A 12368-nucleotide genomic window follows, 5' to 3' on the forward strand; every position below is an offset into this window, starting at 1 on the left:
ACTCTCCGGCCTGCTCACCTCCTGCCTAGCCCCCAGTTTATAGTCCCTGGGGAAAGGAGGGGAAGGCAAATACGTGCATTTCACAAGAACAGGGATTAAATAAATCAGCACATAATTAACATCATCACATTTCTTCAAGCCTGTTGACCAGAACATTGCACTAATGAGGTCAAGGTCTTGATTTTGAGCCCTGTGAGCATCACTTCACTTCACACGAAAAAAAAAAAAAAAAAAAAAACCCTCACTCCTTGCCCTAAGCATTGCATCAAGCCTCTAGATAATGTGATTAGGAGGCTGGGAGGCTGTGGACGAGTTTCACCAAAGCCTGTGGCCCGCTATCAGAGGTCAGCTCGGGGCAAATTGTTTTAGGCCGGACCAAGTTGGAGAAAAAGGCCTGGTAAATGCTGGCAGGTACTTGTCTTTTGGACAATGGGGAGAGCAGTGTCTTCCTCCTCTGGGAAGGGTGGAGTTAGCAGAAAGCAATAGAAGAGAAGGCTTTCCATGTGGCACAGTGGTAAAGAACCCACCTGCCAATGCAGGAGATTCAAGAGACACAGGTTCGATCCCTGGGTCGGGAAGTTCTCCTGGAAAAGGAAATGGCAACCCGCTTCAGTATTCTTGCCTGGAGAATCCCATGGACAGAGGAGTCTAGCAGGCTACAGCCCATGGGGTCACAAAGAGTTGGATACAACTTTGTGTATGCACAAAGAGTGCACACACGCACACATACACACACAAGACAGAAGAGAGCATCTGAGACACGCTACCTGCCAGGTAAAACTCTGGAGGGACGTGGGATTTATACGGACTTTGGAGGCCTTGGGTTGACCTGGTGGCTCAGCTGGTAAAGAATCTGTCTGCAGTTCAGGAGACCAGGGTTCGATCCCTGGGTTGGGAGGATCCTCTGGAGAAGGGAAAGACTACCCACTCCAGTAGTCTAGTCTGGAGAATTCCATGGCCTGTATAGTCCATGGGGTTGCAAAGAGTTGGACATGACTGAGCGACTTTCACTTTTATTTTGGAGGCCTTGGCTTGGGTGAGGAAATCTGCCTTTAATATTCCATAAGAATTGTTCTATTGTGGGAAAGTTAGCTTCAATTATATGCCAACCAGCGTATGTCATCTGGGGAGATAAGGACTAGTGAGTAACAAGAGCAGACAGTTCAACAGAGAGATGGACCTTCTCTCCTACAAACCCAGGGTCATGAAGACACAGTGCCTGTACAGGGCCAGGCATGTAGAAGGTCTCAGTAGATTCTTAGTTGATTCATGTAAAGATCTCTTGCCTTAAGGATCTTTTCTTCTGGGCCAGCACAGCACCAGGTTTGGGGACTCTGATGAGGTGCCAAGGCACCAGCCAATGATTGGCTGTGCATGTCAGGACAGGCTATGCTGTGCTGCAGTTACAACTGAGCCCTGACATCTCAGTTGATTTATACCAGGAAGATTTGTTTCTTGCTCACATTATTTAGCCAAGGTAGATGGGCAGGGGTTCTTCTCCACAAAGTCAATTCAGTTCAGTTCAGTTCAGTCGCTCAGTCGTGTCCGACTCTTTGCCACCCCATGAATCACAGCACGCCAGGCCTCCCTGTCCATCAACAAGTCCTGGAGTTCACTCAAACTCACATCCATCGAGTCGGTGATGCCATCCAGCCATCTCATTCTCTGTCATCCCCTTCTCCTCCTGCCCCCAATCCCTCCCAGCATCAGAGTCTTTTCCAATGAATCAACTCTTCGCATGAAGTGGCCAAAGTACTGGAGTTTCAGCTTTAGCATCCTTCCTTTCAAAGAAATCCCAGGGCTGATCTCCTTCAGAATGGACTTGTTGGATCTCCTTGCAGTCCAAGGGACTCTCAAGAGTCTTCTCAAGCACCACAGTTCAAAAGCATCAATTCTTAGGCGCTCAGCTTTCTTCACAGTCCAACTCTCACATCCATACATGACCACTGGAAAAACCATAGCTTTGACTAGACGGACCTTTGTTGGCAAAGTAATGTCTCTGCTTTTCAATATGCTATCTAAGTTGGTCATAACTTTCCTTCCAAGGAGTAAGCGTCTTTTAATTTCATGGCTGCAGTCACCATCTGCAGTGATTTTGGAGCCCCCAAAAATAAAGTCTGACACTGTTTCCACTGTTTCCCCATCTATTTCCCATGAAGTGATGAGACCAGATGCCATGATCTTCGTTTTCTGAATGTCAAGCTTAAAAGCCAACTTTTTCACTCTGCTCTTTCACTTTCATCAAGAGGCTTTTTACTTCCTCTTCACTTTCTGCCATAAGGGTGGTGTCATCTGCATATCTGAGGTTATTGATATTTCTTCCGGCAATCTTCATTCCAGCTTGTGTTTCTTCCAGCCCAGGGTTTCTCATGATGTACTCTGCATATAAGTTAAATAAGCAGGGTGACAATATACAGCCTTGACGTACTCCTTTTCCTGTTTGGAGCCAGTCTGTTGTTCCATGTCCAGTTCTAACTGTTGTTTCCTGACCTGCATACAAATTTCTCAAGAGGCAGGTCAGATGGTCTGGTATTCCCATCTCTTTCAGAATTTTCCACAGTTCATTGTGATCCACACAGTCAAAGGCTTTGGCATAGTCAATAAAGCAGAAATAGATGTTTTTCTGGAACTCTCTTGCTTTTTCGATGATCCAGTGGATGTTGGCAATTTGATCTCTGATTCCTCTGCATTTTCTAAAACCAGCTTGAACATCAGAAAGTTCACGGTTCACGTATTGCTGAAGCCTGGCTTGGAGAATTTTGAGCATTACTTTACTAGCGTGTGAGATGAGTGCAATTGTGCGGTAGTTTGAGCATTCTTTGGCATTGCCTTTCTTTGGGATTGGAATGAAAACTGACCTTTTCCAGTCCTGTGGCCACTGCTGAGTCTTCCAAATTTGCTGGCATATTGAGTGCAGCACTTTCACAGCATCATCTTTCAGGATTTGAAACAGCTCCACTGGAATTCCATCACCTCCACTAGCTTTGTTCGTAGTGATGCTTGCTAAGGCCCACTTGACTTCATATTCTAGGATGTCTGGCTCTAGGTCAGTGATCACACCATTGTGATTATCTGGGATGTGAAGATCTTTTTTGTACAGTTCTTCTGTGTATTCTTGCCATCTCTTTTTAATATCTTCTGCTTCTGTTAGGTCCATACCATTTCTGTCCTTTATCGAGCCCGTCTTTGCATGAAATGTTCCCTTGGTATCTCTAATTTTCTTGACGAGATCTCTAGTCTTTCCCATTCTGTTGTTTTCCTCTATTTCTTTGCATTGATCACCGAGGAAGGCTTTCTTATCTCTTCTTGCTATTCTTTGGAACTCTGCATTCAGATGCTTATATCTTTCCTTTTCTCCGTTGCTTTTCACTTCTCTTCTTTTCACAGCTATTTGTAAGGCCTCCCCAGACAGCCATTTTGCTTTTTTGCATTTCTTTTCCATGGGGATGGTCTTGATCCCTGTGTCTTGTACAATGTCACGAACCTCCATCCATAGTTCATCAGGCACTCTATCAGATCTAGTCCCTTAAATCTATTTCTCACTTCCACTGTATAATCATAAGGCATTTGATTTAGGTCATACCTGAATGGTCTAGTGGTTTTCCCTACTTTCTTCAAAGTCAGTTAGGGACCCTGATATTAGATCTACCAAATTTCAACACGTGGCTTCCACGGTTGTACCTGCAGGGGCAGAAAAGAGCAGGAGGGTTACACACTGGCTGTCAAATGCTCTGGCTCCCAAGTGACAGACAGCATCTGGGTTCACACCCTATCAGTGAGACCTAGTTTTGTGGTCCCGCCTAGTGGTGAGGCACTAGGAAGTAAAGGGTGGAGCGGGGCACGAGGGCATGTGGGGCAGGGAAAACGTCTCTGTTTTCCTCACCTCTTCGCTCTCACCTCACCTCTTCACTGTCTCTCACCTCTTCATTCAAAACCCATTTTCTTCTCATGTAAAAGGACTCCAAGGTGCCTTTTAGCTCTGGGATTCCAGGTCTCCATGGAATGTTATTCCACAAATATTTCTTAGGTATTTTATCTAAATGCTGAACGTCCTCACTGGTGTTTGATCCTCCTCTATCAGAGGTGGAATTGACTTTTTTAAAACAATCAAAATTTATCTGACAACCAGATTTAAAAATGAGTAGAGGGACTTCCCTGATGGTCCAGTGGCTAAGATGCTGCCCTCCCAATGCAGGAGACCTGCGTTCGATTCCTGATCAGGGAACCAGATCCCACATACTGCAAGTGAGAGTTTGCCTGCCATAATTAAAAGATCCCGCGTGCTGCACCTATCTGGTGCTACCAAACAAATCTTTTTTAAATGGATAAGACATCCGAAGAGACAGCTCATCAGAGAAGATGTATAGATGGCAAATAAGCCTATGAAAAGATGCTCAGAGTCATTGGTCAAGAGGAAAATGAAAACAATGAGAAACCACTCTATACTTTTTTGAGTGGCTACATTTATTTTTTTCATTGACAATATCAGTTGCTAGTAAGGATGTGGGGCAACAAGAACTCTCACTCATCACTGATGGGAATGCAAAATGGTACAGCCACTTTGGCCATTTCTTATAAAACTAAACATAGTCTTACCATGTGCTCTAACAATTGTACTCCTAGCTATTTCCTTAACTGATTTTAAAACTTAAGTCCACACAAAAACCAGTACGGGAATATTTATAGCAGCAATTTATTTAGAATTGCCAAAAATATAATTGTCAAAGAACCAAGATGTCCTTTAATAGGTGAATAGATAAACAGACTGGTACATCCACACAACTTAATGCTACTTAGCAATAAAAAGAAAAGAGCAATCAAGCCACACAAAGACGTGGATGAATCTCAAGTGCATACTACCAAGTGAAAGAAGCTGGTCTGGAGAAGCTCCATTCTGTGCAATTTCATTTATATGACATTGTGGAAAAGGCAAAAGTGTAGAGATTGGTATACAGATCAGTGGTTGTCCTGGGTTTGGGATGGGAGGAGGCTTGACTAGGTAAACCTAGAGAATTTTGTAGGGTGGTACTCCAAAATCACTACAGATGGTGATTGCAGCTATGAAATTAAAAGACGCTTGCTCCTTGGAAGGAAAGTTATGACCAACCTAGATAGCATATTAAGAAATAGAGACATTACTTTGCCAACAAAGGTCCTTCTAGTCAAGGCTATGGTTGTTCCAGTGGTTGTGTATGGATGTGAGAGTTGAACTGTGAAGAAAGCTGAATGCCGACGAATTGATGCTTTTGAACTGTGGTGTTAGAGAAGACTCTTGAGGGTCCCTTGGACTGCAAGGAGGTCCAACCAGTCCATCCTAAAGGAGATCAGTCCTGGGTGTTCATTGGAAGGACTGATGCTAAAGTTGAAACTCCAATACTTTGGCCACCTCATGTAAAGAGTTGACTCATTGGAAAAGACCCTGATGCTGGGAGGGATTGGGGGCAGGAGGAGAAGGGGACGACAGAGGATGAGATGGCTGGATGGCATCACTCAATGACTCGATGGACATGAGTTTGAGTGAACTCCGGGAGTTGGTGATGGACAGGGAGGCCTGGCATGCTGCGATTCATGGGGTCGCAAAGAGTCGGACACCACTGAGCGACTGAACAGAACTGAATTGAGGACTAGTCTATGTGATCCATCCATTCTGTGTGAAATAGTGGATACTTACTGAAATTGGCAAAACCCATAGAACTTTAAGTCCAAGGAGTGAGCCTTAATGTATGCAAATTATAAAAAATCATTTAGGAGTCTGGCAGATTGCAGGATAGAACACAGAATGTGACAAAATAATCGAACCGTATTACAAAAGTGTAACACCACCTCCTTGCACGGGATGGGAGGAAAAGTCCTGACAAAGTAACTCTGGGAATGACTGGAATCTATAAGACTAAAGACACAGGGAATTGCATGTAGCATTGTACTCTAGTTGATAAAGTTGTGTTCCATGGAAATGTAGGTTAACAATCTGAATTGTTACACACTTACACTGGAACTGAACATTTAAGTAAATGGGTAGCAGATGAGAGCCAGTTTCTCACTGTTGGAGTGAAAGGTTACAATAAGAGGAGGAGGCTGGAATGATCCATGTGGTAATAGACTAGAGTTGGGAACTTAAATACAAACTCACGTCTAGCTTAATACAGATATGCTGCTGCTAAGTCACTTCAGTCGTGTCCAACTCTGTGCGACCCCATAGACGGCAGCCCACCAGGCTCACCCGTCCCTGGGATTCTCCAGGCAGGAATACTGGAGTGGGTTGCCATTTCCTTCTCCAATGCATGAAAGTGAAGTCGCTCAGTCGTGTCCGACTCTCAGCGACCCCATGGACTGCAGCCCACTAGGCTCCTCTATCCATGGGATTTTCCAGGCAAGAGTACTGGAGTGGGGTGCCATTGCCTTCTCTCTAGATAGTTACAAAAGAAATACTTACAGAAATGTGTAGACACATGAGTTAGTAAAGACATATATTTCCTTTACTTGTCAGCTGGGAGTGTCTATAAGAAACTACACCCCAGGAGTGATAAGCACACCTAGTGCTCAGATCTTGGTTTCTAATCTCATTCTTCATTCAAAGAAACCACAGCTCCCTGAAAAAAAGGCTGAGTTTAGAACTGGGGCAGGAAATATACAAGGTGAGCCCAGAGTGTCTTATAATTAGCCAGGAAGTGGGAAAGTACAAAACACACACACACACACACACACACACACAGGAACCAACTGAAAGAGTTCCAGTGGCCAAAGATAGAACAACTTGAGAAATGGAATAAAGTAATTTTGGACTATAACCCAGGTATAAAATAAATTTCCATGAGCCCATAACTTATGTAAATAAATGATTACATGATCAATGGGGGAGAAGAGACAAAATTTCCCACGCAGAAGAATTCCAAATAACGATATAGATGCTTCACTCTCGAGGAAACAGAATGTAGCTGCCTCCCCCTCAAGTATAAGCTCTGGACAGTGACTTCCTTCCAAAGAGGGCAGTATGGAAAAGGTGGGGTGAAGGGAAGGAGTAACTTTACAGTGGAAAAAGCTAACAAACGCCACTTCAGCCATGTGATCAAGGTCAACATCAGTGGTGATAAATCGTGTAGACAGTATGTACCCTTGATAGGATGCGATGAAAATGACACTTTATCTGTGTTCTTCCATCATAAACTCCTAACTTGAGCCTAAGCATGAGAAAAACATCAGAGAAACCCCAGTTAAGAGATGGACATTCTACAGAATACCAGACCAGCAGGCCTCAAACCTGTCAAGGTCGTTAAGAACAAGGAAATGAGGGAGCTGTTACAGCCAAGAGGAGCCTAAGGGGCATGCAGGCTAATGTAATGAGGTGTCCTGGGTAGGATCCTGGAACTGGAAAAGGACATTAGTAAAAACTAAGGAACTTTGAATTTCCTTAAGAAATTAGGAAGCATGAATTTCAGTTAATAATAATATGTTAATGTTTGTTCATTAATTTTAACAAACATACCAAACTAATTAAGGTATTTATTATAGAGATATTTATTCTATTGGTGCTAGTGGTGAAGAATCCGCCTGCCAATGCAGGTACACGAGAGACATGGGTTCAGTCCCTGGGACGGGAAGATCGCCCGGAGGAGGAAATGGCAACCCACTCCAGTATTCTTGCCTGGAGAATCCCATGGACAGAAGAGCATGGTGCAGTACAGTCCATGGGGTCACAAAGAGTCAGTCACAACTGGAGCGACTTAGCACACACATATCATAGTGGAACATGGGTATGGAGTATATGGGAGCTCTGTATTATCTTTGCAATTTTTCTGGAAATCTAAAGCTATTCTAAGGTAAAGAATTTATTTTTAAAACGTTATTTGAAATTGAGTTGAAAGAATCATGTGATGGATTAAATTTGGGGGAAAAAGTTTGTTTCTGATATGACGGGTTTAACTGACGTTAAACGGGCTGTAAATAAAACTACAGAAAACCACAGTTTTCTTCGCCACAACCAAAGCCACAGGAAGAAAGGGACTAGTGAGACTGAGACAGCTCAGGGACAACCTGCTTTTTGATCTTTTTTATGATGCCCTTGTTCATAGAAAGAAACAAAATGGAAAGCAAAAGCAAAACCAGAAAGCACTGACCAAGCAGCATGATCTGAATAACTGTTCTTTTCAGAGGTAAATGTGTGAAAGTTCCCATGTTCTTTTTTTTTTTTTAATTAAAACAAAAAGCGCCCCCCTCCACCCCAACCCTGTGAACTCTTCGGACCCCACCTAATCAAGGCATGTTGCTCTGGGTTCCCTGGAGTGTGGGGGAGCACGGGAAAGGGGGTGCCCTGAACAGAACACAGGGGCCAGAGCCCAGTCCGCTCATGGGCTATGACCCTGGAGATCACCCAGCCACCCCGCACCTCTGCTCCCTCATCACCATAATGAGGCCCGAAATTGCCATTTTCCGGCTGGTGGAAAATTGGAGAGGATGTGTGTGAGCCAATAAGCCCAGCATGGGGCATGGCAAAGGCCTTCCGTGAATGATGGTGACTATCAGCAGAGGAGCTGGGGGACAAGCTGATGAATCCAGACAGCCTGGATAGGCCTGTGTAGACAACAGGAGGGAGACGTTCTTGTGGACAGAGCTGCCCAGGAAGGCTGGTCCTGCGGGTGCTCAGCATGCGGATGGGCAGGAAGGGACAACGGGTACACTCCGGGCACGAGAATCACAGGAGAAAATACCGGATGGATGGAGAGGCAGCCATGGAGCAAGGGAGAAGAGGGAGGCCTGGAGTCGCTAGGGAGAGGCCCAGCGGTGGGCAGGGCCTCCATACCCTGGGAGGAAGTCCCTCTAGCATTTACCAGCCTAAGCAGCCTCTTGGGTAACCCCAGTTCATTATGAAAAAAATAGATGGTATTTATTTATTATAGAAGTGAGGGCACTTCTGGAGAAAGAAGATCGGCTGAGTCTAGGACATGCTCCAGGACAGAGATCCTCAGCAAAACTTCTCTCGAGGAAGTCTCAGTGGTTACGGCCACGATTAAGGCTTTGGCCCTCCAGGGCAGCCTGTTCCCTGAGTCTACCTGAGGCCTTGAGCCCCAGCTGGCCCAGTCCAGCCACCGAGTGCAGAGGGACACAGAGACTGTGCCTCCACCCTCAGCCTGGGCAGGAGGAGGGAGGGGTGGCAAGGGCTGGCCCCTTCCCTCACACTGGGGGTTTCCTGGGGGCTGGCTTGAGTCTTTTCTTCAGAGTCTCCCCCAGGATCCTGCGTGGAAATCCACCCCAGTGTATTCCTGGGATCTGGGGCAAAACTCCTGCTTACTTAGAAAAATGTCCTCTCCGAACTGGGCAAAGGACAAGGGCTAAAACTAAACCAAGAGGCAATTTGGATGTTCTTCTACTTTCCATAATTTTGGAACACTTTTTTCTGGCCTGCAAGGGGGTACCTCTCCTGGCCCCCAGTGCCGGGCCTTGGGGTTGGGTTGGCAGCAGAAAATGCCAAGGATCTGGGTCTTGACAAGATAAATCCCTCTCCCCACCGTCTTGGCCGGCAGACCAGAGCCGAGGCGGGCCGCCCACCCGCTACAAGGCAGGATCCTCCAGGGGCCGCCAGGCTGAGGCCATCGTAAATAGCTTAACTGTGTTTACAAAGCAGTAACATGCGTGTTACCGTTCACAGCGACCGCATTCCAGAGGGCAATCACGGGCGATTTACCTCGCCCCGCGCGGGCGCCGGTCCCTGTGGTGGGTGGGTGGGTGGCCTCTGGGGCCCAGCTTTGCTGTCTCCAGGGGACTGTTTTTAAAAAGCTGCTCCTACCCTGCTGCGCCCCACCACATATGTGTTCTGGAACTGGGGACCCCTCTGCAGACTCCCCAGGGCCCTCTGAGGAGTCTGAAGGAGTCATCAGGGACGAGACTTGTGCAGCCCTTGGCCCTCCCCTCCCCTCTTCTCGTCTCTCCAGCCGGTGTTTGGAACTTGCCCATCATGTTCATGGAGATGGATGGACAGGGCTGCAGCCCTGTTCTCAGAACTGGCCCTGCTACCCGCAGCAGCCCCCAGCCAAGATACTATCAACAACTAACCTTTGTGGAGCCTCATTAGGCACCATTTTTCTAGGCTTATAGTTCAAAGAAAGTGCTGTCATGAACAAAACTGAGCAAGGAGAGTTTACAAAACTTGCTTGAGGATGCACAGTGGGTGAAGGGCAGAGTCGGACCCATCCGGGCAGCCTGCACTCCCAGCCACCACACTTCTCCAGCTCTCTCGTGCCGTGAGCACTGCCCGCACAGGTCTGACTGCTAGATGGGGTAGGGTGACCGAGTGGGAGATAGAGTCCAGGAAGCAGAAGGTTGCTGGCTATCTATGCACACTCCCATGCCCTGTGCATGCAGGTGGATGCCAAGGAGGCATGCATGTCTCCCACAAAAACATGCACACATGCATGGGTCCCCACCCACACAAGGGACTTCCCTGGTGGCTCAGAAGGTAAAGAATCTGCCTGCATTGCAGGAGACCTGGATTCGATCCCTGGGTCAGGAAGATGCCCTAGAGAAAGGAAAGGTGACCCACTCCAGTATTCTTGCCTGGAGAATTCCAGGGACGGAGGAATCTGGCAGATTCCTGGGGTCACAAAGAGTTGGACACAACTGAGCGACTGACACCACCCACCCACGCACATATCCTGTAAGTGTTTTTATAAGGACCCTCACACATACATCAGGGCATGCATACATATCTATACCTTCACCCTCTGTAAGTGAGTCCATCCTATATGTACATGTACACTACACATGCAGTCTTACACGGACCCACATAAATGCAAGACATGCGCACCAACACACATGTGTGGGTGGGCAGTGTCCCACCACTTTGCTAACCAAAAGCATCCTTCCTTTCCCTCGCTTCCAACCCAAGTGTCAGCCCTAACACAAATGAGGCAGAATTGAATCATCATTCAACGTCTCCTGTGTTCACTCAACCAGTATTTCTTGAGTACCCACTATATGCAGGGTCTTATGGCAGGGACTGGTGGAAGGCACAAATGGGCGCTCAGCCCAGCCTCTCAGGGACACCATACCCAGGGCAGAGGACAGCCACAAGCCATGGGGCACAGTCATCACTGTTGCCAAGAGCCAGCCTGTGTGTGTATGTGTGTGTGTGTGTGTGCATGCATATGTGCACATGAGCTCAGTCGCATTCAACTCTTTGTGACCCCATGAACTGTAGCCTGCCAGGCTGCTCTGTTCATGGAATTCTCCAGGCAAGAATACTGGAATGAGTTGCCATTTCCTCCTCTAGGGGATCTTCCCAACCCAAGGATCGAACCCACATCTCCTGCGTCGAGAGCCAGCCTCGGGGATGCTAACTCAAAGAGGGCTCCAAGATCCACTATTGTGTACGTGCTTCTGGAGGCCAAGCTGCCTGCCCAATTGTAGGCACCCTTAGGGCCCTAAGTGTTCCTGCAGGCATAAGGTCTGCAGGTGGCCCATCCAGGGACTCTGGATGGCTTTGGCAGGGCCTGGGACCTCTCCCCAACATGCTTACAGTGGAAGCAGCAGCTTGGCCAAGCCGAGTGAGTCACCAGGCAAGCCACGCCCTGAACGCCTGCCTGCCAGCCGTCCCTCCAGTGCGCTGGCTCGGCTTTATCCACACAGTCTCCAAAGATGTTCATGGCACGAGTCTTCCTGATGCCCCGCCCCTCCACCCGCCCTGCCATGCCCTGCGCTGTGGGTTACTTAGGCTCTGCCCCAGCAATGAGGGGCCAGGCCTTTTACACAATGCCTATTACCCAAGTGCCATGCCAAGAAGAACCCTGAGCTGGGAGCCAGGCAAACAACCTGCTGCCCAGGACTGGCTGGATAGGTGACCCAAAGGGGCCACACTTACAAGGGCCCTGAGCCTGGTTTAAGCTCTGCTTTTGCCATCTTGAGAACTCTTAGTAGTTTTGAATAAGTTCCCTGAAGATGATGTATCCAGCCCCACCACCGAGGCTTTCTGTGCATGGGTTAGCAGCCCTTTCCTGCCTGCTCCCACATACCCTCTAGCCCCACCGCTCACCCCCAGCCTTCCTGCTGCTCCTGCATGCCCCCAGCTGCCCTGCCACTGCCAGGTCGGCCTCCTGCCCTGGGCTGGCCCCGACTGCTGAGATGTGGGCGGCTGTGGTTTCCCGGCGCCCACAGCACGGCCGCAGCATTTGAAGATGAACTTAAGCGGTGTCCGCAGACTATGTTCCCTCTGTAGCCCAACCTGTGGTCGCCCTTGCCGGCTCCCGCCCCACGGTCACTTGCCCGCCTGCTGCCACCCAGGCCATGAGAAGCTGAGAAGGAGGGGCCCCCAGACGATACCCAGCTTCTGGCTCTCAGATCATGCATGGACCGCTCAGCTCCAGCCCTACCACCCCTCA

The sequence above is a fragment of the Bos grunniens genome, chromosome 23, assembly GCF_055505025.1.
Source record: "Bos grunniens cultivar Pamir isolate PY7600 chromosome 23, Bosgru_T2T1.0, whole genome shotgun sequence".
Classification (NCBI taxonomy): Eukaryota; Metazoa; Chordata; class Mammalia; order Artiodactyla; family Bovidae; genus Bos; species Bos grunniens.